This window comes from Ciconia boyciana, chromosome 3 (genome assembly GCF_034638445.1).
Source record: "Ciconia boyciana chromosome 3, ASM3463844v1, whole genome shotgun sequence".
NCBI lineage: Eukaryota > Metazoa > Chordata > Aves > Ciconiiformes > Ciconiidae > Ciconia > Ciconia boyciana.
The window spans coordinates 118,640,746-118,668,600 of NC_132936.1; the positions used below are offsets into that span (position 1 = coordinate 118,640,746).

Genomic DNA, 27,855 nt, shown 5'->3' on the forward strand with positions numbered 1-27,855 from the left:
TAATTTCAGTTTGAAAATATCAGTACATTTTCTCTGTAGCACTCTACCTCAATCAGCATGAGAATAAAAAGGCTCAATTAACTACTATTTTTACTCATAATAGATTTCTTCACAAGCTGTTAATGACAAACTAATAAAGAAAGGAAAATGAAAGAAAAGTAATGCAATAGGAAAATGAACATGAAGCATTTCCAGTTCACGGCTGCATTTGCAAGAGACTAAGGATAAGGCAAGATGTTTGGAAATATTTGCAAATGAAAATGAGGCTGAAATATTTCCTTGTACTAGGATATCTACAGAATGAAACTTGGATTCTATTCTCGGCTTTGCTGCAATTTGGAAGTATTATTTCAGATCCAGCTTCCTTGTCTGTGAAATGGGGCTAACAATAGAGCTGTAGTTTCCATGCACAGTGCCCAGTTATTTAGATCTCATCATGTTAAATAGCATCTTTTTTTCCCTCAGTAGAGAAAAAAAAAGCCAGAGCGAGGTGGTCAGGAATTGTTGAGATCCAGGGTTGAAAAGGCAATGAAATCTAATCTCCAGACCATGGAAATCAGTGGAAACTGACTTCAAAACACTGTTGATTTCAGTGGTTTGGGGATCAAGGTTTAGGAGAACAAACTTACCGCACAAAGACAAGTCTGTTTTCCAGAGCAATGCTTGACTTCTTGATAGGAGCAGCCTGTCAGACAGCAGCAGACTGTACCTTTGGCGCAAACCTATACTGAAGGGTTGTATATAGTTGTAGGGTGTCCAGGAGCATCTCAGGGAAGGGGTTCCCCCTCTGCTCTCCCCACAGCTTGTTCAAGACAACAAGGAGGATGTTCTGGCTTACCCCTGTGGTTAAGCAGAAAATATTTGGCACCAGACCAGGTGTGCAGAGCCCTGAGGAGCAAGGAAGCCAGGCTGTGTGGGAAGGGCCAGGCACAGGGACCTGCTTCTACTTCCTACCCCATCCCACTCCACCAGCATCAAGTCTGCTGGCTATGGGAATTCCAGACGCGTTGTGCAGAATCACATACAGAGCACTGAGCGTGCCAGAGCTGGAAGGCATTGCAACCATTGCAATGCTGAGTTCATTTTCCCAGTAACAAGCAAGAGCATGGCACACTGTATTAAGCATCTTGATAAAATTTTATGCAACTACTCTTCAAAAAACAACCCAGAAATGGCAGTGCTGTATTTTTAGACAGATAATTACAAGGGTACTCCCATGTATGTGCTTCAAAATGCGTCCAGTAGTGTAATCATGCAACGGGTCAGAAATTACTGAGTGAATAGTACCTTTTCCTTTTTAGACTTCTATTATAGCATGGTGGCAGTGTAATTGTGCTGTATTTGGGTAACGCTTCGTCACAGTGCACAGGGGGTAAGTGTGGAGCTCCATCTCTGTTCACAGACACTTCTCATTGAAGCGTCCGCCCACCACAGACACAACACACCCTTCACTTCTGTCTTTGTTAAACTATCTGTTCCCTGCATTCAAAAGTCCCACTAAATTCAACACCAAGCCCACAGATTTCTACTCCATCGACTGTACCCAGTTTTCAGAGGATGCAAAACCCAATGTGTTGGTAGTGCCAAGCTCATCCAAGATAGCCCACAACCCTCTTCTCAGGGATGGTGGGGGAGAACAATGTTAAGAGGTAAGTAGCAAAGTACGCACTGCTAATCTGTGGAAAAATGCATTTTAGGAATGTTACAGAAAGCTCAGAACATATTATTGCAATCCCAGGCAACACAGGTGGAGGATGAAATCTAAAGGAAATCACAACATCTTAAGCACTGAAGTACAGTTATGGCAGCCAAGTAATTAGAACTCTGCCCTTCTAGACAGCACGCAGTATCATTGCGCTTAAGAGCTCACGGTGTCCATGGTATACCAATTTTGAAACAAATAAGCTTTTGCTTATTCCTCTCCCCCACCACTCTTCACTACTCTGTAATAATCTCTATACTAGTTTTCCATGTACTAGTAGAACAGATACCTTCTGAGAAAAATATTCTGAATTAAAGATGGTTACAATTTTATTTTATTTTTTCAATGTAGCTATTAGCAGAGGCTGATTAATGGAAAATTCTCTTTTAGAGAGATTTGTGAACTGTTCCTTTTCAGAGCTGTTCTCGTCCGCCACTCCTTCCAGTGACCACTGTCCTAGCTCCAGCTTTTCCTCCTCCCTGTTGATGTGGTAAAGGAACTGGAGTAAGTGTGTACCCAACAGGTACTAGTAGTCAATCCCAAATTACATTTGCGTCCATTTCAGTTCAAGTTTGATTCTAGAAATCTTACTAACTTTGAGAACTACCTCATTTCCACTGGTGCAGTCATGAATATCAGCATCTCTTCTAGCAGGGAAGGTCAAAACCGTTCTGAAGGTCTACAATGGCACAGAGGACGATTCAGCTGGTACCCTGGGAATGTTCTTAGTTTACATAAAACAGAAAGACAGCTAGAAAATTATTCTTGCCAAATCTGACTAAAAATATGTTTGCAATGTCATTAATGGATTCTATTTCCTGTAACTGAAAGGCAATTTGATAAATCATCCTTTGCCATAGTGCCACTAATTGCAATGGATTCTGAAAAAAAATCCCAAAATGATTTTTTTTAGAAAAGCCACAAATCCTGAAGGTACACTGCTGGCAAGCCCTCGAGTGTTTATATTACAAGTCAAGCAATTTAAATAATCCCCAAGTTCATTACGTTCAGCTAGATGCTCAGGAGAGGTCCTCTCTTCCATTGGTTTCCAAGAATACACCAATATAGAGCATCTTACTTTTCTCAACTGATAGGTTTTGTGTGGCTAGGACTAAATTACAGTAGCAGGATTTTAACAACTGTGGAAGACTATAAAACTTTCTGCCCCTTATTAACTACTGTGTGACTACTAGGTTTATGGGCAATGGCAACATTGCAGCATAGGAACAAAAACATTGTAAACGGTCTCCAAAATGTTGGGAAGCAACTTTCCCCAAGAGAAGCAGGGGGCCCTTCCAATCCCGGTAAGGTATGGAAAGGGTCATGTGGCACACATGTAAAACTAGATTAATCTCTCTGTTGTTGAGTAATTAAACCTAATTGTAAACCTGGGCAAGTGCTAATTTTACAACTGAGCTCCCTGTTCAGAGCTCCAAAATCTCTATTGGAAGTTCATGGAAAATGAAAACTGCCTCTTTAAAAGAAATCAGCTTGCAGCTCCCCAGAACGGAGCCCCTGGGCAAGTGGTTCAAAATATGATTTTTATAAACAAATCTGACATAGCAAACTTAATGCAAAACCCTATGCATATAACATCACTTATGTGTGCAACTCGTTTAAATTATAGCTGTAGAGAGAAGGAAATAAAACTGGCATATTAACCTTTGGCACAACAGTGCTCACATACTAGCGATGTTCAGCAGCAGATGATATTATTGTGACTCCCACTAGTATTGTCATAGTGAAGGGTCTGTCAGAATTCATGTTCGAAACCTCTACAGTCAGAGTTTATTAATTCAGCCATAAGCATCCGTTCCAGACCTACCTTGGCATGTACAGTCTTATGAGCAAAATCTTTTTTACTGCAACTTCCCTTTCCCCATCACTGTTGTATTCAAAGTCGCTGAATGCAAAAATAAAATAAAACAGAAATTCAAGAAATACAGCATTTCCTCATCACCATCATATTTAAAAACACTGAACGCAAAAATAAAATAAACCAGAAATTAATGAAATACAGCATTCCACAGCTTATTGCCATAAGCTCATTGAATGCCTTGCTTCCTAAATGTCCTTTTTAAAGAACGGTCTGCTAATTCTTCCTCGAAAGAGAGGACCCTTTTCAGTAGTTCAAAAGGACAAGCTAAATGCATAAGCAAGATAGACTTAAAAAACAACTTACAAATGAATTTTAAAACATTCTCAGATTTTTTTTGGTGAATGCTCCACATTATTGAATACATTTCTATATAACTAACAAAAGCATCATATAGAATGAGCCTTCCTTGTTAAATAATGACTTACTGTGAGTAGCTTTGACAACGTCACTCAGATCTTGATGTACGTTCTCAGCCTGTCTATATGCTTTTGACCAAACATTTTGGTCAAAAGTTTCAGACACAGGACTTACACAACAGCTTGAGGTGTACTTTGATTTGGTTTCTTCATGCATATTGAAGATGAAAAATGGTTCATTACATGTGAAGGCCATGAGGCTTACCTGTGGGTAAGGCTGATTTCACCTGGAGAACAGTTAGCCTTCAGAGTGACGCTAAATGGAGACACAACCCAGCAGAGGTCCAAGTGAGAACATTTCTTGGCTTCTCATTTCAGAGCGTGACTCATAAAAGGAAAAGCATTAAGCCAAAAATTTGAGAGCTAAACAAGTCTACGAAGTTGACGTTAAGTGAACCAATCCTGAGAGACAGTAAGTATGACAGCAAGACAAGTTTTTAAGTCCCATTGCACTTCCCTTGCCCACGCAATGAAAGTGAAACAAGCGCAGGCCTGCTGCTGTGCTGGAGGATACAACGGTTGAAATAATCATCTGGTTATTGGCAAAACCATTAGATTTGAGAAAAGTTACTTTACCAAAATATCACAGGGCCATAGCAAGACACATTTATATTATATATATTTAAATGACATCTAGATAGATTGGTTTAAGCAATCCTCGCTTTCTCTACTTTGTGGAAGAATCCTGAGGGCCACCTCTATTTCCCTGACTCCCTTCTACCAGCAACCCCTTGGGCCAAGCTGTGACATGGGCCGTGCTAAGCAAAGGAATACGTGATGTACTCTTAGTATTATGGGATTAAGAATGTGATGTCTTTTCTATCCTTACTTCCTCTGATAAAACTGGGACAAATCAGGACTACAGAAGCTGCTATGCAAGCTGTAACTAGCACAGGGCCAAAGATCAATGCATGTGAAGCAGAAAGAAAAAAAGACAGATTTTGAGTACCAAAAATAAGCTGCGAAGAAACTTAATCCTCAAAGGTCAGATGTACATCTGAAAGGCCCAGGCCATGCCTTTGTATCAGAACGTTACAACATTAGACCTAATGACTTAATAGTTTTGCCCTTGACTTGTGTCAACAGGAACCTATCTTATTACATGGTAAATTAGTTGCTTCCAGCCTACTCCAGACTCCTAGGTGATGGAGAGACAGAGGCACTTCTAGCAAAATTAGAAATGTAACCTAGTACCTAAACAGTGTTGCTTAGTAGTATTTAGTAGCATTTTAATTTTTGTACATGTGTTTGACTAAAGGCAGGCGGGACACAGCGTGGGGAAGAAGCTACCACGTTTGGCATTCAGGAGCCAAAATTAAAAGGAAGGCATCTCCTTTGCATACTGTTGTGCAGTGTCATCAAAGGTCATCGTCTGCTGCAGATATCAAGGGATAATGAGCTAGGGTCAGGCGTAATGATGGTAGGCTCTAGGTAACAGAGGACGCTTTCTTATGCTCCTTCCCTTCTCTCAGAGAAGTTTGCATCCTTTACAGACTTTCTTCATATCCACGCAGAAACAGTTTCCAAGCCTGGCACAGCACAAAGCCACCAGGTGACCAAGACACATTAGCACCTAACTATTCAGAGCCTCTCCTTGCATAAAACAAGGACAACCAGTAGTTTCTAAAAGAGTTACTGTTACCAGGTAATTGTCTCATTCTATTTAAATTGAGAATTTCCATATTTTCTGATTTATCTGGAGGGCTTTGTTTCACATCTGTCCTAAAAACCTGTCTCCTGTCAGTTAGACAAAGGGTTACTTTTCATAATAAATACACAAGAAGGGAGAGACATGCTTATATGGTTATGTAAGTCTTCTTTAAGGAGTTTTACAGGCAACTAAGATGCAGCTCCAGACACTAGACTTTTAAATCATTTAAAGCTGACATAAGCTGATCCTAGGCACAGTTTATAATCATGTTTTTACTTTTCAACTCTGACAATTACAAATTGTTTGTATTAGCTCCACAAGTATTCCTATTCAGCAGTATTGTCAAAGTCCATTCATCCCAGTCTCATAACAGCACACCAATCCTTTGCTTTGCCAGCCTCCATCCATAACCTTCATCCAACTGTTACCAGCCACGCGGGGAGGGGCAGGAGAGATCTACAGCCTGCAAAAAACCCCCTCATCTGCAATCTGTGGTAGCTGCAGTTCCCCATGTCTCAATGTGGTTTTCAGCCCATCTCAGTTCAACAGGAAGAAGCCTGGCATCCTCTAAGCATGTTGCACTTGTAACCTTTGAAGATGTTCAAAAGAAAAGGAAAAAAAATAAACGAAAGGTCTTAACCATTTTGCATGAAGTTGCATGAAAAGTCTTGGGGCCTAACTTGACTGGAACTGTTTTAAGTACTTCTCTACTACAGCAGCGGTGCGTCATATGAAAGGCTTTGTTTGGCATCTATCCACAGTTATAAATAAAAAACATATTTATCTTTGGTCATGCATATAATTTAAAAGTCGGACAGAAGAAACCTTTTTTCTCCTTTTAAATCTGTAACAAGCCCAAGATAAATTCTTATAAATTATTTCTTTTAAAAGGAGGAAAAGAAAAAAAACAATACAAAATAGCTTGGCTATTTGGAAATCTGGAAAACAGATTATTTCTTTGGATGGAACAAAGTGTGTGTATGTGTCATCATGACTTTAAACAGTTCCACAGTTCCCCATGGAAATACTTAATTGAAGCTAATAAGATGTGGAGTTATCAGTGGTTTGCCATGATAGATTTCATATGGTCTCTCCAAGATGTTTTACCTCCTTTAAAACTTACTGACCTAAGATTGTGTTAACTGGTGATCTGAGCAGCAACCACCACAGATACTAAATTTGAGTGAAACCCTACTCACAGAGGGGACAGGAGTTTGGGCAAACCCCTTATAACTCCAACCTCTATGCAGCACAGACACTTAAACTTCCGATTTGTAGCAGGTGTGACAACCTCCCATAGAAACCGTCAAATGAAAGACTTATTTGCCTCTTAACACTTGCAGCACGGGTCAGAAGTCCTTCCTTTTGGCATCACAAAATTAGGAAATAAACTATTGTCAGCAGACTGCAGTTCCCAACACAAATCTTCCCTCAATTACCATGCTTCATAAGGTGATCCTACAAGCTCATCCCCCTGACACTACAGAGGACCAGGCCCACCTTCTTCCATTAAGCAGATTAGTTGATCATGAGTACATGCTAAGAAAGTTTTTGACTAGTTACAACAATTTAAAAAATTGTGCCCTTCTCAGTTTAGAAAAGTAAATCCCTGCTGTATTTGAGATGGATATACAGTGTCCATAGACAGTAGTACATTCTTAACCATAAGCACGTATCTACACAACCTAATGGAGAGCCAGTAAAGCTTTCCATATGTGCAGAAACAGGTTATTTGGCATCTGCAAAGTGCAGGTGCTTTATAAGCATCTGTATATACCCATTTCTGATAATACCTCAAAATAAAGTTGGCTTGAGCCAACATATCTGTGTCATTCTACATGATTAAACCATTCTGAAGTTTATGGAGGAGGAAAGGTTTTTCCTATACTGATAGCAGCAGAGTTTATAAAGGACTTTGGGTAGAGGTAATCTGCATAACTTTGGCACTCATTTCACACCTACATTTTAGGTAATTAATTAAAATGTCTTCCTAAAATTGGCCAAAATTAAGCAGCTTATCATTATTTTCCTTCAGGATGAGAAATTTGTAGACTTTTCTGGCATTAACCACCTTTTGCCTTCAGCAATTTTTTTTCCTGAAAACTTACTCCTTGTGCCTGCAAATGCATCTGCTGCTTATGTTTCTTTTTAATCTTAATATTCCTTTTGACTATACCATCCCCACTGATAAAGTCAAGTACATGTCTATGGGCTGTGGGGTCAAGTTCAGTGTACCACCTATCAGTAATTACGTCAGTCACCAGCAAGCACAGTGCATTCATTAACCGATAAGCAACCTTGGTATTTAACTTACACTGACCAATATTATATTCAGTATTAAAGAAACTGCATGCAAATAACCATGATACAGGAAATGCAAGGATACAATAAATGTCATGGGGTAACACTGCATTTGGAAATAGTTGAAGTCAACATAAAAGAGTGAATCATAAGATGAAACAATTACTTTGCAGCTGCTTATGGACAGGGAAAGCCTGGGGAACCAACACTCAGGATTAATACAACCTCCTTTAGGCAGTGAACAAGGTGAATCGGAGCCTTGTGTTCATTTTCTAGCCAGCAAAGAGTAAAAGTCACCTCCTGAAGGCAATGCCGTCTTAGGCATCCACACTCTGTGACACCTCTGACTCCTCATCGACTACACAGGGAAGTGAGGGTAACTGGGCTCCTAAGTCAGGTGTCTTGTGTAGTTAGCAAGAAAAGAACCCAGGCTGAACTTTTTGGCATATTTCTGTTACCAGTTTCCCCGTAAGACAGTCTGTAACCTTACACGTGCTCCTTAAAATGCAAAAGTGCATAAGATTTACAAGGTTAGCAATGTACGCTGCTGTAAGCGGCATGCAAACTCAGATGCTGTGGGATTCTTTACCAGTGCAAGTTTTCATCCATCTCAGCATATGGATGAACTGAGCAGAGGAGAAGCAAGCCTGATTGTAATTACATTAAGCACTTTGGCAATAAGGAAAAGTTTGTACTTGTACACAGATGGCTTTATGTTACAATGCTATAAATGTGCCAAGTTTCATGGCTTCACCACATGATGCAGGGAAGGGGCTTGATCCAAAGTCTGTGCAAAGCTGCTGAAAAGCTCTCACTGATTTCAGTGCATTTGTATCAGGTTTATGATAAGTCCAGTGGACACACTTGGAAAAGGGAGTAGCCTTTTGCACTAAAATGCAATTATTTTCAGACCATTTTTAGCCTGGTTTGCCTTTTTTAGCCCAATTCTTCATGCTTTGGTGACTCTGTTTTCCTTTAAAGGAGAAACAATAAAGTCCAGTTCAGGTTGCTTAAAATGACTTTGCCCACTGTAGCTCTCATCTAAGCTGGAAACTTAAACTTTGCAGACCTCATGGAAACTACCTGGGGGAAAAAATATTACATTCTTATTCTATGAGGCCTCCTGAGTCCTTCTGATGCTTTTGATTTGAGTCCACTTTTCTGTGACCCTCCCACCCCTACTACTTCATGAAGGCAAGAGATTTTTAAACTTACTTTAAAAGTCCTTAATTTAGAAAAATAAACAAAAATTCTGTCAACCTATTCCCCAGTGTCTCACCATAACTTATTTTAGAGTAATAAATCTTCACCCTGACAGCTCTCTGATGATGCATTACATTAATACATCATAATGACAATACTTGTGATATATGATGGATATATTTTCTGAAAGGGATATCACCTATACATTCCATCTTCCCAGCACAGCAGAAGATTGTTTGGGAAAAGGGGGAGAAGGGGAGGTAAAGGATGTTCTTTACCCAGAAGGCAAAATCTCACAAGAGAATGTGGAATTAAGTTGATTGCCCTTGTTAAAATACCAAAGGGAATAAGAAATAAAATGCCTTCTGCACACGAACAACTTCTATCAGTAAGATGACCTGTTTGTTCCTCAAATACTGATATTCATGCTGGAATATAAAAGGGAAATTCTTTACTATACTCGTATCAGTCATGCTAATACAGGAGAAATGAACTCTAGGAAATAATCATGACAACTTTGATAGGGTTGAAAGACTGTGATAATGAGAGGTGCAATATTTAAAAGGGTAACTAAGGCCATCTGCAAACAGAAATAACCAGCAGCCTCAGTGAATAATCTGGTGAGAGTTGTGTACACTCCAAAGAGTCACCCATGACTGACACAAACCAAAAATCTTTCCAGTGCCTGAGCACGGACAAGGCGATGACAGGGCTTTTCAGTAGGAAATAAAGTTAATTTTTGACATGGATATCTGGCCTTCCACAGCACCACTGCACATAAGAACCAGACCATAGGCTGGTGTTTGCTGTGCTAGGCTCTGCACAAACAGAACAAAGACAATCCTAGCCTCAACCAATTTAAAATTGATTTCTAAGGTTTAGAATGCAAAATCATTGCATTCTGGCTTAGAAGAGCCTGTTGCCTGGGCAGAAGGTAGTAGTAACTTTGCTCCAAAGGCTCATCTTGCACATGTGACTCTGTGGGCTGAACAGTATGAGATTTGACAGACACCTTTGACAATAACTGGTCTAAAGTGGCCCTCCTGATGCACTTGGCTTGCACACAGGCAACTCTGACAACAACATCAGTGCCCCTGTTCTTGGCATAAAGCTCGCAAGGGCAGTCAGAGCCTACCTTGAGCTTACCTACAGCCTTCTTTTTTTGGAAACTCAGTCTTTCCACCCACTCCCAGGGCACTGAATTCCTACTATTCAGCTTAGGTGCAGAGAAAAAAAAAGTGGAACAACGGGCTTCTGGCTTTTTAGGGGTTCTGATAGTGATCTTATGTTTTGGTGAAAAACCTGACTTTTGCAAAATACTTACAGTGGACTCCCTTCAACACTGAATTGCTGTCAGCTACCCACACTCCACAAGTATCTGAAGCCCATTTGGACCATGCCATTAAGATTCCTGAGGTCTTATGCTGTGTGTGATTGGCAGAACTGTCTGAGAATAAACGCCTTCGGTGACCTCTCTTCTCTTACAGACTTATCCATAGGTACCCACTATGCCACTGAAATGGACTCTGACGATAAACGTTCTGGCCTGGCAAATACTTGCCTGTATCTCCGCACAGGACTAATGCAAAGAAGAGCACATGAAGCACTTTCCGCTTCTGTTTGATCTTGCTAACGCTGCACTGGAGGGGTAGATCTGATGCCTCTTTTCTGAAACAACTCGGAGGTCTGAGGTATTCCTTTGTCAGTTGAAGAATTAGTAAACAAAATTCCTGTGAGACATTTAATGGGAGAAAAAGATGTCATGATTAAGAGTCACAGAAGAGGATTAAAATATTACAGTAAGAGTGAAATCCAAATAAATATGTATCTGAGCATATGTTTCAGTGTGCAATCATCAAGCAAAATGGGTTTGAATGTGGTGGTACTAATATTAGCTCCAGTATAAAGTTCTGCATAAAAAGAGGCCTTGGACATTGCTGTTTTGAGTTTGCTAGAAACACTTGAGGGAGGAGCCCCAAATTCCTGATAGGGACTGGCAGGTCTCTCTCTGTCTCAGGAACACTGAAGATGGAAGCATCAAGAGTGCAAGCAAAGTGACAGGAATGTCACTGTTACTCTGTTGGACACATGAAAACAAGCGACAATGCCCAATGCAAGGCAGTGCAATAACCACATTCTCTGAGTGTGAATGGACTGTTTCTGAAAGGTGCTTATTGACCTCTGAATCTTCAATCTGCAGAAGGAATCTAAGCTATAATGAATATAGGAAGCCACTACGCGACAGCCATGGTGCCACGCTAGCAAGCCTATCTTCTGAGGGTCAGTTACAAGCAAAAAGAAAAAGGTTTGAAGAACAGAAATCAGCTGATATAATCAACCCTACTAAATCCACTGTTACTTGTCTATGGCCACTTGCAAGAGCCTATTGTAATGTTATTTTGCATTGCAAGTATTTGTCCTTTAGTTGTTGAAGGGAAACAACCAGCTCATTTTGTAGATGAGCCATCAGTTTCTGGATACTGCTGCTCTGAGTCAAGCAAACTGCATTACCAAGTCCCATCAATGCTAGATTCCTTGGGCATGCCAGATGTCCTCTCACTCACAGAAAAAAAAAAAAAAAATCAGTGTCCTCAAAAGCACCAAGGAAAATGCTAACTGACTTGCACTGGGGCCAAGTATATACTTAGGAGTTATAAAAAACCTCCCTTCTTACTGACTTTACAGCACGGATAGCACCCCACTTTTTGTCAGCATTGCAAAAATGCTATTTTCTGTCCTAGCCCAGCCTACTCTGCTGTCTTACCCTAGGGTGAGCTGGGGAAGTAATAGTGCAAAAGCTTTTCAAAGATTCTCCATGTAAACAAAGCAGAGGTCTCTCTATATTTTTCTCTGTTCTCTTCTCTTCTTAGAACCAACTTTTGCTCTTTTCATCAAACATGGCTCTGGATAAGATGCTGTAATCTCAGTTGTTACTAGAGTCTAAAGCGTTTTTCCTGTCTTCACTTGTTCCTGGCATTGAATATTCACAGCAGAGTTCTGTTTATTCTTTCACCCTCTTTTGTCTGATGTTATTGTTGTGAAAATTGAAGAAGTGTTACAATTGTATTGCCTTTAATGCAGGAATAGAGTGACTTTCAGGTTCACTTTTAAAACCAGTGATATGGGTTCAAAAGAAACGATTAAAAAACCTGAAACAGGGCATCCTTATTACTAAGGCTAGCTGACTCAAATGATTTTATTAGAATGTTCTTTGCTATTTTTCCTTATATGTTAAGTGAGAAGCACATATAGAAAGTCCTGTTAACCGTCATACAATCCATAGATCCATATTACTGTAAAAAAATTGCTCAGCTAAAGTTCACACAAAACAAAAGTGAAATTACCCCAAAGGAATCTCTGTGTTTCAAGACAATTTTCTTGCTGAGTTTCAAATATTAAAACTCTCCCAGTTGTTAAATAAAGAATGATGAGAAAATGCACGCAATTTTAATTTCCACTGGGATTATGCCTGGTGTGAGACAATCATGTTGTTAGATATTTTTTCTAAAGACTAAAATAATGTTATAGCATCTGTGAAGGATGTTATGAAGAACAAGGTACTGAAATAAAAACATTTTTATCCCAGATTGGCTACTTGTTATGCTTTTTGCTGAAATTGCTCGAATTAGAATTTATGCAAAGCTTTATTATCGAAGACACTTAAGCTCAACTTGCTTTAACTGATGTATCTATTAGCTTATCTGTCTTGTAGTTGGTGAAGGCTTGATACATCAACTAATGAGAATCCATGCAAGTCCAATGGATATGTATAAAAAATGACATAATGTTCACGTGTTTACCCCCCCAGCAGTGCCAAAGCAACAGCATACTTTAAAATCAAAGCTGATGTTCACGATGCTCCCTGCAAAGCCACCGGTTAGTGGGATGGCCAGGTATTTGCAACACCTGTGCACCCGCCTTTGTTCTCTGGGGTCTGGTGGGATTTCAGGTGCTCTTAAAAGATATTTGTAGGGGGACCGAAAAATGGGGAATGAAAAAGAGGAGCTTTAAAAACAAATTACAGTCTTAAATATAACTAGTTCATAATCCCTAGCTCATAATCAGGTGCTGAGAAACAGATATACCAGGTATGAAGTATCACATTGTAATTGTAAGGAGGAATTTGCTTGGGAGATGACTTTCACTCTGGCTAGGAAAGAATTTAAAGGGACTTACAAAACAGCTCCATTGTCAGAAAACTAAAAATGTCAACAGTGACTATGAAAGCATACTGCTAGAAAAGCAAACATTACCTTGTTTGATTTTGTTTATTATTTTGTTTGTCAGATCTGTAACTTTCCCTAAAATGCTTCAACTTGGGCGAAGGAAATAACACTAATGAAAATACTTATTACCTGAAAAATGTGTCAGTTTTGTAATTGAGGATGAATATGACAATATTGACAAAGTTGACAATAAATATTGACAATAAATATGTATGCTTCAGTTCCTGCACGTCTTTAAATGTGGCAAAGTAAAAAGACATGGGACCTGCCTCCTTCAAACTCATTTCCCTGCTCTCACAAGGGTCCATCTTGAACAACTTTCAGGAACTACAAAGTCCTTTTATCCTTTTTTATTAGTAGTATTATTCAGTAATATACTTAGGAAAAGGTTGGGATAGGAGAAATACTAATTGTCATCTTACTCCATTTTCAGACAGTTTTCACAAAGGAAACTGCTCTCTAGGAAATGCGTTATCCAGCCAAAGCTTAGGTGAAACTACATTTTTCCAAATCTCCTTATATTTGACTGTCCTGATGCAGGAGTTTTCCAAGGGAGATGTTCTAGAGGAATTTCCTGGGTTAGAGGGCAGTTTGTTTGTTTTGTGTTGTTTCCTGTTAAATTGCAAATTTGTTCATGGAATGGGAAAAACCTAGGCAAGCAAATCATTTTTGTGGATCTTGGATTAACACTTGTGTGAATGTAAGGAATGGGTAGTGGTAAGAATTTTACCATGTATTCCTTGACAGGCAGCTGCATAGCTGGAAAGAGCTGTGAGAGTGACAGGGAGTTTATGTATCCTGGAGATGTGGAGAAAAACAAAGCGAAATAGGAAAGAAGGGGAAAAAAAATTAAGCAGCAAAATCAGCAGTTACTATAGCGGAACTAGACTGCTGGTTCAAGTCCAATTTTTTTTGGACTTGATTTAGAAAGAAAAATAATATGCACATTTTTTCAGATTTATTGTGTTTGGAGGTAGTATATTTAAGCAGAATAGACAGAGTGGGTGATATGAGTGAGAATCTAATGATAATACTAATTAAGGGGAATTTCAAGGCCAACCAAGAGTGACGAAGGCAAACTCTCTGCCCCCCACACTATTGACAAAGTGGCGCCTCTTCCATTTCTGGATATTTCCAGAGACAAACTGGGACAAAATAGTACAAGAAAAGACAAAACAATGCCAAAATCAGGATCTAGGCAACAGCTCCAGCAAAATCTGTCCCAAAGCCAACTCAACAATGGCAGCAAATCCAAAAGCAGCAATACGGGCTCTAGGAGGCACTGCACCTTCCTCCTCTCTTCTGGCCTCTAATCAGAGCCATCTGCACGGTGTTAGTCCACTTCGAGGCTGACATGAAAGATCCCTGCAATTACATTCACGCCCACCCAGCAATGAGTAGATTTCTCCAAATTAGTCCTACAGGACTCGTGCCCATGAGGTAGAGAGCACATAAAGCCATTCCTAACCTTGGTAGCCTCCATCTGAGTTTCTATAGGGCTGGCCCGTGGTGTGGTAGCCCTATGCTCCATCTCTAAGGTTTCTCCAAAGCCAATGCCAGCCCTTGACAGCTTTTGTAAATGACACGAGAGTTTATCTAGGGATGCCAGAAACCCTGTACCAGTCCCAATAGCAGAGCTCAGACCTGTGTGGGGGCATTATCACATACCAGGGAACCCATTTTTCCACCAAGTAAGATGCTATGGCCTGAGCTACAGCTTGCTAAACGGGTAGCAAAGGGGGTCGACATCTGGCTCATTTCTCCTAAATGGCCAATAAGAGGTTTTAAAACCTGCAGGGTCAGAAAGTCTCTCTCTCTCCACTGTGCTTCAGAAATGCAATGCCACTGACCTGGTTCTTGATTTACCTTTACTGTATCTGAAGTCCCCAAAATAACATTCTCAAAAAATGTGTAAGACAGTTTTGTATGTGCAAGGATAGCAGTGAGTGACTTAAGAGAAGATCATTGGGAATAGAACAGTTTGCTGTTTACCATATGACACTGCAGCTGTCAAAAATGTAAACCATAGAAATGGAAGTTGGAATTAGAGACAAAAAGCAAATCTAAACAAGTCTTTGATGATTTCTGCACAATAAGGGGGATTGCAGAGCTCATGCTGGTGGAAAAAGGAAGGCAAGAAAAGCCAGAACCTGAAATTGGGAATAGGACTCAGGAAAAGTCAGGTCCATTCCCCTCTACTCCACAGATTGTTTTTGTAAACGATAGGCATATTTAAACTCAAGTCTCAAACACAGAGAATGGGAGATTAATACTCTCTACTTCTGTCCTGCCTAATGAGATTGTAAGATCTCTCATTAATTGTTTGTCCCAGTCATAGCACAGCTGAGACCAGACCTCCTTTGGGGCCCCTCTACTTTATGATGCAATTAATGCACACAACCCTATGCCATTTACAGTTCTCGAACCCTAACGTGTAATGTGTGCTGGGATGACGGCTTTTTGTGATCAGCAGTGTCTCACTGGCAGCAGGCCTCCTTTCACTTTGCATCTTTTGCATCTACCTGTTTTTCTGTGTTATAAACCGTTTAAGCTCCTGAGTGCTGGAGCTGATGAAAAGCAAGAGCATCCTTTTATAGGAGGCCAGAGTAAAGCAGAGATGCGCTAGGTGACAGACATCCAACAGGCAAACTCTCCCTTACTTTACTTACAAAGGAAGGTTAAGTGGAAAGAATGGTAAAGCTCCCATTGACCTCAACTGGGCCAGCACTTCTCACTCTTATCTAAGTGACATTATTTGTCAGTGCAAGGAGGGTTTTACTCAGTCTTTCTGTCCCACCTCACCTTTTCCAAAGCCATTTCTATTTCTCCACTGAAGAGATTTCCAACCACAACGGCTTCATCATTAGATAAATCGCTTCTTTGTGCCAGAAAGATTTCATTCTATGTATTTGTTTATTTAATCTGTGTACGCCCATGAACTGACATCTCCTTTGCATTTAATAGGCAGTAGCGGGGCATGCAAAATCAAAGCTATGTTCTGCTGAAACTGCAAGATGAAACACAACAGCACTCCTAACTTCAGGGAGTTTTGTAGAGAGAAAATAGGAAGTGAAACAACTTTAAAAAATGCACACTTTTGTAATGCATTAAAGCCTTCATTCCTTTTGCCAAAACTTCACTTTTAAGAAGAACCAGCTGTGGATTTGATTTCTATGTTTCTCAGCCATAAGTCAATAGAGGATTCAATTTTAAAGCACAAGACCTATAACATACAGTGTGAATCATCTCTTGTCTGCATATAAGATAGCACAGATAGATAACGTGCTTAGTGAAAGCTTTATCACCAAGGAAACACATTCATAAGCATTGAATCTAGCACCTTAACATTTACAACTCACTTAAAAAAAAATGCCAGCTGTAAATAAGTCCATACTCATAACTAGAAATATGTGGTATCTATCACTCATGCCTATTTTAAGAATTACTCATCGCCTAAGAGTGGCAATGGGCAAAGCCAATTTGCAAAAGTTCAGAGCTTCTGGAGATTTGGGCTCTGATCTACCAGAAGTTAATTGTTTCAGAGAGATAATAATTTTTTGGTAATTATGTCCAACCAATCCATAAGTAACCCCTCACAGAATAGGTTTTATCTAGTGCCACTTGCTATTTCCTAAAGGTCATGGAATCTCTTTTTCTCACCTCTAACGGCTCACCTTTCCTGGGTGCACTATGGGGAAGCATAATTTCAGCAGAGTGGAAATTCAGTCAGCAAATGAGGCATCGACATAAATATTCATGGGGGAAAAAAACTTTTGAAAAAATGTTGAGAAAAGAGAGTAGGTAAATCATGGCATCCTCGGGAGACCACTAAGATATGCACTGACAATTTACATGGATTTGCTTAAAATTTTGTCTGTAATTTAAGAAGTGTTATCATACTTACCGACTTACCACGTCCTTGCCAGTATTTGGGCATCTCTTGAGTACTGGACCCTTGATCAAGGACAGAACAGTTGCCCAGATGGCGTGCGGCACCCATTTGTCATATCCTTGATTTACAGTCCGGGAATTAGCAAGGGAAATTATTCTGGATTACTCAGGGAAATGCTTATGCCCCAGTCAATATACAACAGTTGTTCAGTTTTTACAATGTGAATTTGACTTCTATCTAGGATTCTTTCCCCACTTTGCAAACCAAAGATGTGATATGAAGGCAAGCCATGGGAGAAGCACATGAACTCACAGGGACCATCTGCATATACAAAGTTAAGTTTCTGCATAAGCACTAGAAGACATACTGGGCATCATCTCAGGGTAGAGTCCCAGTGGAGTTCAGCACAACTTAATATGGTAATGATTCATTTTCAAGAGAAAAAATTGCAGGAAAAATTTTGAAAATGCTCGATTATGACTTGTTCTGCTTGTGGCTGCGGTCACTGATAACACTTTTATTGACCTTGGTAGGAAGAGAGGGCAGCTGATGCTATGTGCCTTTAGAAAGCCAGCTCCGAAAACACACAATATACTTAAAATATTTGGCTCCTTGCAGTTAATCCTACAAAGACGCACATTCATAGAGACTTTTGTGTAATTGAGAATCCTCTGAACTCAATTCATGTCTGGCTCCTGTCTGGTTCCATGAGGCTAAATAGATACAAATAAATGGAGCCATTTGCCAACTCAGAACTCAAATCACCAGCAGTCATCATAAAATCCAGTGCCCGCAAGAGTCTGAGATGTAGAATACCAGACTCCAGCACCCAAATTTGACCATTCAGTGAAGAATACGATATAAAGGATTACTTTAAAGCCACTGACCATGAAGAAAAAGAACACCGACTGGTGGGTAATGATGCAATCTTGAACTTTCACACCACATCTCGGTAAGTATTACTGCACTATAATTGAGTTCATCAGGTTCCATGAGCAGGCCCATACTTTCTTCTCTATTTCTGGATGATTTCCATTGGTGTTATGCAAAGGACACTACTATCTACTGGGAGGTTGTCTGTGCTAACCCGAAGCACATTCTTTTCAATTGTTTATTTCACCCTTGCTTGTAGCTTTTCAGCTCTCAGATCTTCCCTAATGAGGACAGTGACCAGAGGGCTAGAACATACGTACCTTTCATAAGGACAAAATGAGGGGCAATGTTAAGGTTTCCTCCTTTTTTTCTCCTTTTTCTCTTTTCTAAAGAAAACCTTTTATTCAACCCTGATGCCATAAAAGAAGGTGATGTCATAATTTATGATATTAAACTGGTTACTAAAATGTCATTACACAAGTGATGTTTTAATTGATGATGTTAAACTGGTTAGCAGGAAAGTGTCAAGTGTCACTTTCATGACATAAACTGCCAGTTATGATTATATAATATCAATTATTCTTTGGAAAATGGCATTAGATCAGTTAGTTCTGAACCAATGTAGTTGGGGCAGGTTCATATTTTTTTAAACGCTGTTCATCCAGTTCTCATTATTAGGAGTAAAATATACTTTGGATGCAGTTTAGACTTTTATAACTCTCTCCTTGAAACATAATACCTACCTTTCTCATTTGCCCTTTCAGCTGCCATCAGATCAACAGCAAGCTAAAAAGAAAGCAGCGAGGTAAATTTTATAGCCTTAACTGAGCTTGCCTTGTTCTGCAATCTTACAGAAACCAAACTTTTGAGTTTAAGGTAGACAAAAATAACAAAACATAATTTTAATAGTAGGTTAAATATAGAACATTAGGATTTGCTGACAGGATGTTGGTTACTATGAGCCCTGCTTTGACGTTGGATCTCCTAAAGCTTTAGCGTCCAGCTGCTCTCCAAATTCCTCTAAATCTTATTCAGGCACAGAACCAAAAGAACATATTAATATCTGAAATGCATGTAGCCAGATCTTAAACACTTAATCCCTTCTAGGGATAGTTACAAGGAAAAGCAGCAAGTTTAGTTCATGTATACTCTCTGGGTGCAACAGGACTAGGCTGATTCACCGCTGATGCTGATCTGATCTAAAAAGTTTATAACATTTCCCTACATTACAGCATTTTGTTCCTTGCTGTCAGTGACACATCTCTGGCTAACTGGCAAAGCTATTCAGAGATGCCCTGATAACAAGTTAGATGCAACATAACAGGATGAGATTTTTATGGGAATTTCCTAGCTGAAATCTTATCTATTTTACAGGAGAACAGGTACATTGACATTAACGAGGGAGAAAGCAAGAGGCAGGACTATCTCTTGGTCAAGACTGTCGGATTTGTCAGAGTTTAAATAAAAGGATTGCTCCTGCAGATCAGTGCCAGTACCTATTGTAAAAATGGCAGAAAATTACAACAGAAGGATAAATGCCGTACATCCTTGCAACCATATTGACTGTGAGAAACAGTGAGGACTCCAAAGCCAACAAAAGTTGGCTGCTAAGTAAGCCACACTATTACCTTCCTGAACAACTTCGTGCTCAGACCAGTGTTGCTTTTTAATGAAAGCTGGATGTGGAGACGACTAAAAGGGCCACACTTCTCTTCACTCTGTTACCCGTACTAACTTTGATCAGATCAGAAGCTGCACTTCATGGGAGAGGTCTCGGAGGTTTGATCAAAGGAGCTGTGGAAGATCCCAGGGAGGAGCTACAAAGAGGCAAGGGAGGAGCATTGCTAAGAAAGACTCAGAGATGCACATGTGATTTTCATTAAGCTTAATGGAGATGGTGGAAATTAATCTGCAGGGCAAGGCTTTGAAAACTTACCTCATTATTTCATCCATGCAAAAATAATTTGTTGTCTCCTTTTATGTCTCTTGTTCTCTACACGGTTTTTGCAAGTAATGGATTTCAGTATTATCCCACTTCCCCCATCTTTCTGAAAAGCTTAATGACGATTATCAACCTGAGTTCTAAAAAACAAACAAACCCCCCCCCAAAAAAAACAAAAAAGAAAAGGAGAAAAAGGAAAGAGAGAGGTTAAGTATTGATTATCCACATGTACCAGTTGTTTTATTACCGACATATTTCTAGGTAGCATTCTACCTGTCAGATTTTGGGGACATACAAATTCCATTACATACCAGATCTCTAATGCAGATGGCCAAATAATGCCAGAATTTTGACAGTTTATCCCCTTAACCTGCTATCGTGTCTTCTCTATCCCAGAGACGTTCTCACTAGAGCCTGTAACTATTTTTCTCTTTTTCCTGATTGGCTATAATTTTTGAAAATATACTTTCAAGCCAGAGAAAGCTTGCATAGGGCAGACAAGCGATGCATCACGTCAGTCTAATTTACATAACAAGTCAGATAAAATCTGTGCTAAAGTGTGCACACTTGTTGACATGACAGAAGGTTGAAATTCTGCAAGACATGCCTCTTACAAGAAAGATAAGAATAAAAATTCTTTCAAATCCTTAGTAGGTCGAACCTGTGCATCCACGTAGTTGTTGCATCATGGAAACACGTCCGCAACGCACGGTAGTACTGATCAATGTGCAACAAGGCTCCAGCTTACAAAAGTGAAATTCCTTCTAACATTTCACTGTACTGAAAGAAGGCATCCAGACACTGATGGGTTTCTTAAAAGTTATATCATAATTTATAATTGGTTGTTAATTAATGTCAGATCACAGTGGAATTCCTATGGAATTACAGAGTGAAGCCTCTTTAATTACCAGTTTATAATTATAAATCTCATTGGAATGAAAAACACAGGATCTGTAATAAATGATTATGATCTTAGAAGACTTCTTTGACTAATAAAATCTTCATGTATGCATCTTAAGGAATTTTAGAACAGTAGTCTTCATTTGGGGCAGAAAACATTTTCCATGATGCAGGATTCCCCTTCTTGCATTATGCAAAAACAAAGAGAAAAAAATCTTAAACATTATTTCGCAACTAGAGCAACTGCATCTTGTGAAATGAAAAATGCATCTCAGGTCTTTTAGCACTACATCTTGCAATCTGTGTACACTGTAGGTCACTAAGGTAAGACCTTTTCCATTGTTGCTCTGCAGTTTTGTCATTCTCTACTGATTTGCCTGCAAAAAGCCACAGAACTAGCCCCAGCTGCGAAAGATTCTCTATGCAATCATAGAGTAGAGGCCTGCAGCTTACTGTTCAGGTTGTCATGATCTGTGCTGTACTTGCATACAATCAAGGATGAGATGATTAGTACCGTGCATGTTCACTGTTAATTAAGTTTACCCACAGCAGTTTGTCCTATGTTCTGCTGCACACATTTGTACCTCCCTAAACACCCGTGGGTGGAGAATTACAACTATAACAGCTTTACAGCAGTACCCTACAGACCAAAAGCTGATGCAGTATGTATGCTATTATGAAACTATTCAATCATCTTTTCCTCCTTTCAGTTTAACTTTGGGTTGGCTGAAATGAAACAGAAGTTGGGGTGCCTGCCACGTGGAAGCAGCCCTATAAGAAGAGTTCCCAGTACAGGAACTCATCTCTGCAACACATACGAGAGGCAGGAGGAGGAGGAGGAGGAGGAGGAGGAGGAGGAGGAGGAAGCAGCTGCCTCGCTGCCCCACCAGTGCCATCACAGCATGGGACCCCAGCGCAGACCTGCGCACACAGATCCCCTGCTCTCAGCCAAAGTCATTCACAAGGAGCCCTTGGACCTTATCTCCAGAGCTTGGTTGGGATAAGGAGGAAGATACTGATTTGAATTCAATAACTGTTTTCATAACTGGCTTTACTTTGTTGGTCAGTAGCAGGTCCGGAGCCTCACCAGCTTTTTTATATGTCCCAACAAGCCCAGTCACTTTCATTCTCCAGACTGCTAGTTACTGCTTTCAGCCATCCTCCTAAGACTTGTTTTTCCCCCTCAAGGACATGAGTAATTGATATGTTGAGCCCCTCCTCCACTGCTTCTAACAACATTGTTTTTCTCTGTTCCTTGCATTTTTCCCCGGTCCTTTCATAGTTCTGTTTCTCCATGCCTTTGAAGCTGCAGCCCTGCACTTCTCCCCGCGTCCCATGTACAGCTGTGGGAATCTGTAAACCTGCCAATTTGCACTTTGTAAAAACTTCTTGCAGATCTGATGGGTTTCATTTTGTGAGCCAAGAAACCTGGGCTTACAACATAATTGATACTAACAAATTGAGAGAGGAACTATGGCCCCTACCTAAAATAAAAGACAATCACAGTGAATTAAAGGTCATAGTATAAAGAACTGTGCAGAGGAACACTGGGAAATAAGAACAAATGTAATACAGGCTACAGTAGAGTTAAACCAGAGATGAATTTGGCTAAATAAAACATAAGAAACCTATTTCCTGTACTAATTACTCCGCTTCTTAGAGAAGTGTAATGTTGGCATCAGCCTTCATACTAAATTGCACCACAAAACCCCAAGACTTAACAGTGTTTTAGCCTACACATTAGGCAGGCATTTACCAATTCTTATTTTGCCTAGCTGTTGTTTATTCGCTGACAAATTTTCATTGCAGGTTTTACCAAGTGGAGAGATGCTCCTTGAATAGCAGTTCTGCTATTCAAGGGCTTTGAGAAGTGACCACACAATATTATTTGATTATCCGTTTGTTTTTCATTCCACTTTCCAAAAGTGTCCCTTTAGTAAATGCAGTCCAGCAGCATCAACAGGGCAACTTCCCCACACAGACCGTGCTTCCCATGGAGTACATAGGCTACAGTCACTAATACAGGCAAAAGGACAGCTCATTTCTTCTCATTCATTTTGTTGGCCGAACAAAAACGACGGCACATTAGCAACAGACTTTCATATGGACACTGGAATTAATCAGACTCAAGTTTGCCTTCCCTGAAATCACAGGGTCATGCGAAGGTGGGGAGAAGAATTTGCAGTTGTATCTTTGCAGGACTGCATTCCTAATTCTGCCCGAGATAACGGAGTCCCAGAGCCATGGATTGCTGATTATTACAATCACCAACAGACACACATACATATTCAGGGAAAGTGTTCGAACTCTCACATTTGTATTCATTTTACTTTGACTTGACTGGAATCATAAAAGGAATGTGTAAACGAGGAGAGCCTGTTGCTGAAATGAAGTTGAATTTTTTCCCCACAGAAACTTGGGTTCATGACAGCTTTTTGTTGGGCAGGACATTAGCCTTTTGTAATTTATTGCTTTTAGATTAAATCTGGGGAAACTCAATATTGCAGTTGAATGATTAGAGCAATACCCCTCGGAGTAATAAATTTTCTTTGGTGCTGTGCATCTCCCGATCATGTTTCCCTTCTAATTACATTTACATAAATGATATTCTGCAAAATTAAATTAACATTCAAACCGTTACGCTGGCAAGGAGAGACAAAAATTAGTTACAAACTTACAACCCTAAAAAACCGAAATGACACCTCGTTCTTTCCACAGACTGAATCACAGCTACCCCCCAAAGCGTCTCACACACAACTGATTATTCTAGTTGGTTAATCACCGACCTAGTCGCTCTGCTCCCCCTTTCGGAAGTTTATAGTGGAAGGTCCTGCTTTCCACAGGGTCTCATTAAATAGAAGCAATTGGTGACAATCCAGATTTGGTCAGTGAAGTGCTCTATTCAGACCTAGATTTGATTTCTACAGTTTTGGCCACAGCCCTTCCTCAGGGCTCCCCTGTCTTGGCTCCTACGCACCATTCCTCTAGTACGGAGCCAGAAGGTGCTTGGCAAGGCTCCCTGTGAACTTAGACTCAGTGCTGCACTAACACCCTCCTGACCAGGCTGAAGAAAGATGGTCTTGCTCTTCATGCGTCTACGGTACCACGCTGGCTGGCTAGCAGCGCCATGCTTTCCTGGGCTGCTCTCCAACTGACGCGTGGACGCAGGGTCTCATGGAGCAAGTTTGCACTCGCCAAGGGGAGAGACCATTATCCTGATGAGAAAAAGAGAGTGCCAGCCTACTGCTGGCTCACGAAGCCAGTCTTCAAACAGCTTTTCCAAGATCTGAAGTTTAAATGGATTGTGATATGTAGTGTTGATTTGCCTAAGGTCACTAATCTCCTGACTACTCAATCTATTTTCTCAGTGCTGTATGAGGAACATCAGCTTTTGTAGAGAAAAACTGTTTCCTAAGACCTACTTGGAAAGGCATTATTTTTGTTGTCCAGTAGAGGATTTGCCCCCTCAGATACCTACCCACTGTAAAGACAGAGTACATCCATCTCCTCCCTACTGTCTTTTGTCTTTTGATGCCATTAACAAACCATCAAAATCCTTACACAAAGAACACATGTCCTTTTCTATCAGCGTGAGGCACCACTTGATTTCATTTGTTGACCGTGCACCACTGCACTGAAAATCACAATATTTTCATTCAGAGATTTGATTACTGAACATTGTCCTGCCCTCCCTTATAATAAAGAGCATATACCACCACGTCTCTAGTAGTATCAATTCTTATGCAAGTATACTCAAACAATTTTGAGGCATCAGTAACGAAAAAGGAAAAAAAAAAGTCAGTATTTACTATATGGCACATACATACGTACATATATAGTCACATCTGGAACAAAATCTGTCAGGTCTACTGCAAGTGTGTCTATTTGAGTGTGAGTATACTGTGTGTAAATTGGGCGTTGTATTTCACTGGGGGGAAATACAATATCTGGAGAAAAGAATTAACGTGAAAATGTCAAAGCTGCTGATTAAATAAAGACTGTGTATATATCATCCTACTTTTCAGTTTGAAACCTGGATGATTTCAACATTTCAATTTTTAAAAACAAAGTTTGCATTCAGCGATTGAATTTCCTTGTTGAAACACATCAACATTTGCATTTTAGCATATTTCAGTTTACTTGGCAAAGAGATTGCTGGGGTTTTTTTCCAAAAAAAGAACACTGGGCAGCCTGGCATTTGTTTGAAAATCTAATTTAATTTTCCCTAAACTTCACAGTTTCTGTATTGCTATAGGTCCTACAATAAATACAGTTAATTAGTTGTAGACATAACATTTAGAAACCGTATTTTCTCAAAGTCTTTGATTGCAGTGAGTCATCTGCATGACAGTCCTCTTTCCAGGACTGCATTTCATTCCTGTTCCCCTCACCCTGGTAAACATAACGTGCCAAACACTCTAGAATTTCTGTTAAATAAGCTCGTCTCACAGCATTATGGCCCAGGCCCATTCAGAGCCATAATTGAATTCTTTGGCACACAAATCGCTTGGAAAGACCAGGCCGATTTATATGTTTAGGACCATATGACAAACATCTGTTTCACTGCAAGGAATGCTAGGGTATAATCACAGGTACCGAACGCAAATCACATAGGAAATCTTGGTGCAGGTTCATTAACCACGGCTCCTGGAAAGGACATGAGACTCGAATTTCCATTTAATGGAACAGACTCTTAGCCCATGCAAGACTATGATGAACTTTCCATGAAATCTATGAGTCAGTGAAAATTCAGAGCAGTCAAGGAGATGGGGAACATAATAGCACCAAACCAGCAGGTACATTTGCAACAACAATGTTATACAACAAAATTCAGTAAACCTTTCCTTCCTCAAGGACTTCAAACTATAGCTCTAGAAGACAGAACAATATAACTAAAATGTCATAACTAACTTCCACTGCTAGCATTAAACTTTAATTTACCTTATTTCATCAGTCTCTTCTATTATTGCCATTATCATTGCCATGGTATTTTTTCCCTGTATTTTTAAAAACCAACATAGCTTCAAGACACATATCAGCGAAGCACAACAAATATATGTCTGAGAGAGCACTCAGTGAATGATGGGAGAATTCTTATGATTAAGAAAAGCAGTAAAGAGAGTATGTGAGGCTTCAGCAACGTTATCAAGAATTCATGACTACACATGGGTGTGATTCAGATTGCTGACGTTATCAGACTCCAGGCGCATTGGACAGTGCCTGTGAATAAGCCAAGACCATCTGCCATCCACAAAGAGAAAAAATACTACAAGCAGGGTTCTTTACAAGCTTTCTGGAAAAGCTCCAAGGTGGGGTACAAGCATTTTGAAAAGTTCCGTAAAGCACAGATACCTCATTTAGGTCCTGATCCAGGAGACACCATAGCTCTGAGGAGCAGAGAAGCGAGAAGAAATACAAATTTGTCAAAAGGTACCTCAATGACAAATGCAAAGAGCACCTGAAGGGATGGCTGTTACTTCCTGTTCTTCAGGATAGTTGGAAAATTGTCATCATATTTTATCTTTCAGGAATACCACAAAGAGGAGATTCAAAATTGCATTTGTAGACTATCAAGAGCAACCAGAATGATTATCAGCTAATTTTACCATAAAGGTCAGGCTAATATTTGCATATCAGAGATTATATTAATAAACACGCTTGACCACTTCAGTACCTCTCTCATTTACCACCCTTTGGCACCTGCTTTGAGCAAGAACACAACTGCCCAAGGAATGGGATGGGTGGAGAGTGGCTGCATTTTGGGCTGCTCTTCTCAGATAGTAGGGTTTTTTTCCCCTCTCCCAGTGCAATCCTCAGGGACTCCTGAGGGCAGGCTACTGTAGCCACGAGGAGAGCATCACTGCGTGCACAAGGCATGGCAGCAATTAAGAGGAATTGAAGCTTGCTCTCACAGTGCCCATGTTTCTCCACTTCTGCATTTTGAACTGCCTGATTTTTGTTGTTGTTGATGGTGTTTGAAGATTAAATGTTATGTGCAGCAACAGATGTTAGCGATCTAATTCAGAGCTGAATACCTTTTTACACATGGTTTGGTTGTGCACCAGGGGCCAAGAACTTTGGCTGTAGATAAGCAAAATCAAAATCTGTTTTAACTGGCATATTGAGTCCATTGTCTATAAACATTTGCATTACGAGAATGAGACCAAATCTGCCAAGGGACATTATTATGTCACGAAATATATTTGCCCATCACAAAAGAATGACTGGAAAAGAGTGGAAAAGTGGTGATTATTAAGCTATGTACCAGTGGCCTAAAGCTCCACTAATTGCAAGCAAACACGATCTTGGGGAATAGAGAGAGAGTCACAAATGTATGTATAGAAAGCATCCAAGAAAGAGGAGGCAAGGACATTCTTCGAGGAATAAAGCAAGGAAATACTAGAGCTTGGCAGCTTCTGCCTTGCTTTGATTGGATGGGTGGCTGCTATTAAAGGGCAGTGCCAAAAAGATCAGTGCTAGGCTGGATGGGTTTTTCCTAGGAATATGAAAAACAAAAGGCCAGGAAACAGAAGAAAAAAATCCAAACACTACTGGAGTGCTGCAATATTGATCCATTTTTTTTCAAGCAGTCACAGATTCTTAATGTAAATACCTGCAGATCATATCAGAAGGGAATCACCAGGAAGATGTCCCAGGAGCTGTTGTTAGAACTAATGTATTTAAAGATTTATATTACTATTTTTAGTAACATGGGAGCTGTGCCCTTTTTGTAAGAGTGAAGGAACCAGTTTGAGAAGGAAATGTAGGGTTTCAAGGCATGAAGATGCAACTTTTGCATAAAATTGCTTTTGATGGTTTAAAAACTGGAATCAATTGATAAGAAAAGGGCTGCAAGTATCTGACTTGACT

At 40.0% G+C, this 27,855-nt stretch overlaps 2 long non-coding RNA genes across 2 annotated transcripts in view; both read right to left on the bottom strand.

Moving 5' to 3' along the window:
• Positions 1-6,037: 6,037 nt before the first annotated feature.
• On the bottom strand, positions 6,038-17,444 carry LOC140649180 (uncharacterized). Its single transcript, XR_012041512.1, has 3 exons — positions 17,283-17,444; positions 10,714-10,882; positions 6,038-6,237 (listed from the first exon to the last, which is right to left on the bottom strand). It is a non-coding gene; the product is annotated as an uncharacterized lncRNA (long non-coding RNA).
• A 2,421-nt stretch (positions 17,445-19,865) lies between these two features.
• The window catches only part of LOC140648852 (uncharacterized), a 170,110-nt gene continuing 162,120 nt past the window's right edge, over positions 19,866-27,855 (bottom strand). Inside the window, exons 3-4 of the long non-coding RNA XR_012041356.1 lie at positions 20,080-20,225; positions 19,866-19,960 (exon numbers count right to left, since the gene is read on the bottom strand). This is a non-coding gene — a long non-coding RNA (uncharacterized lncRNA). The remainder of the gene's footprint in view (positions 19,961-20,079; positions 20,226-27,855) is intronic.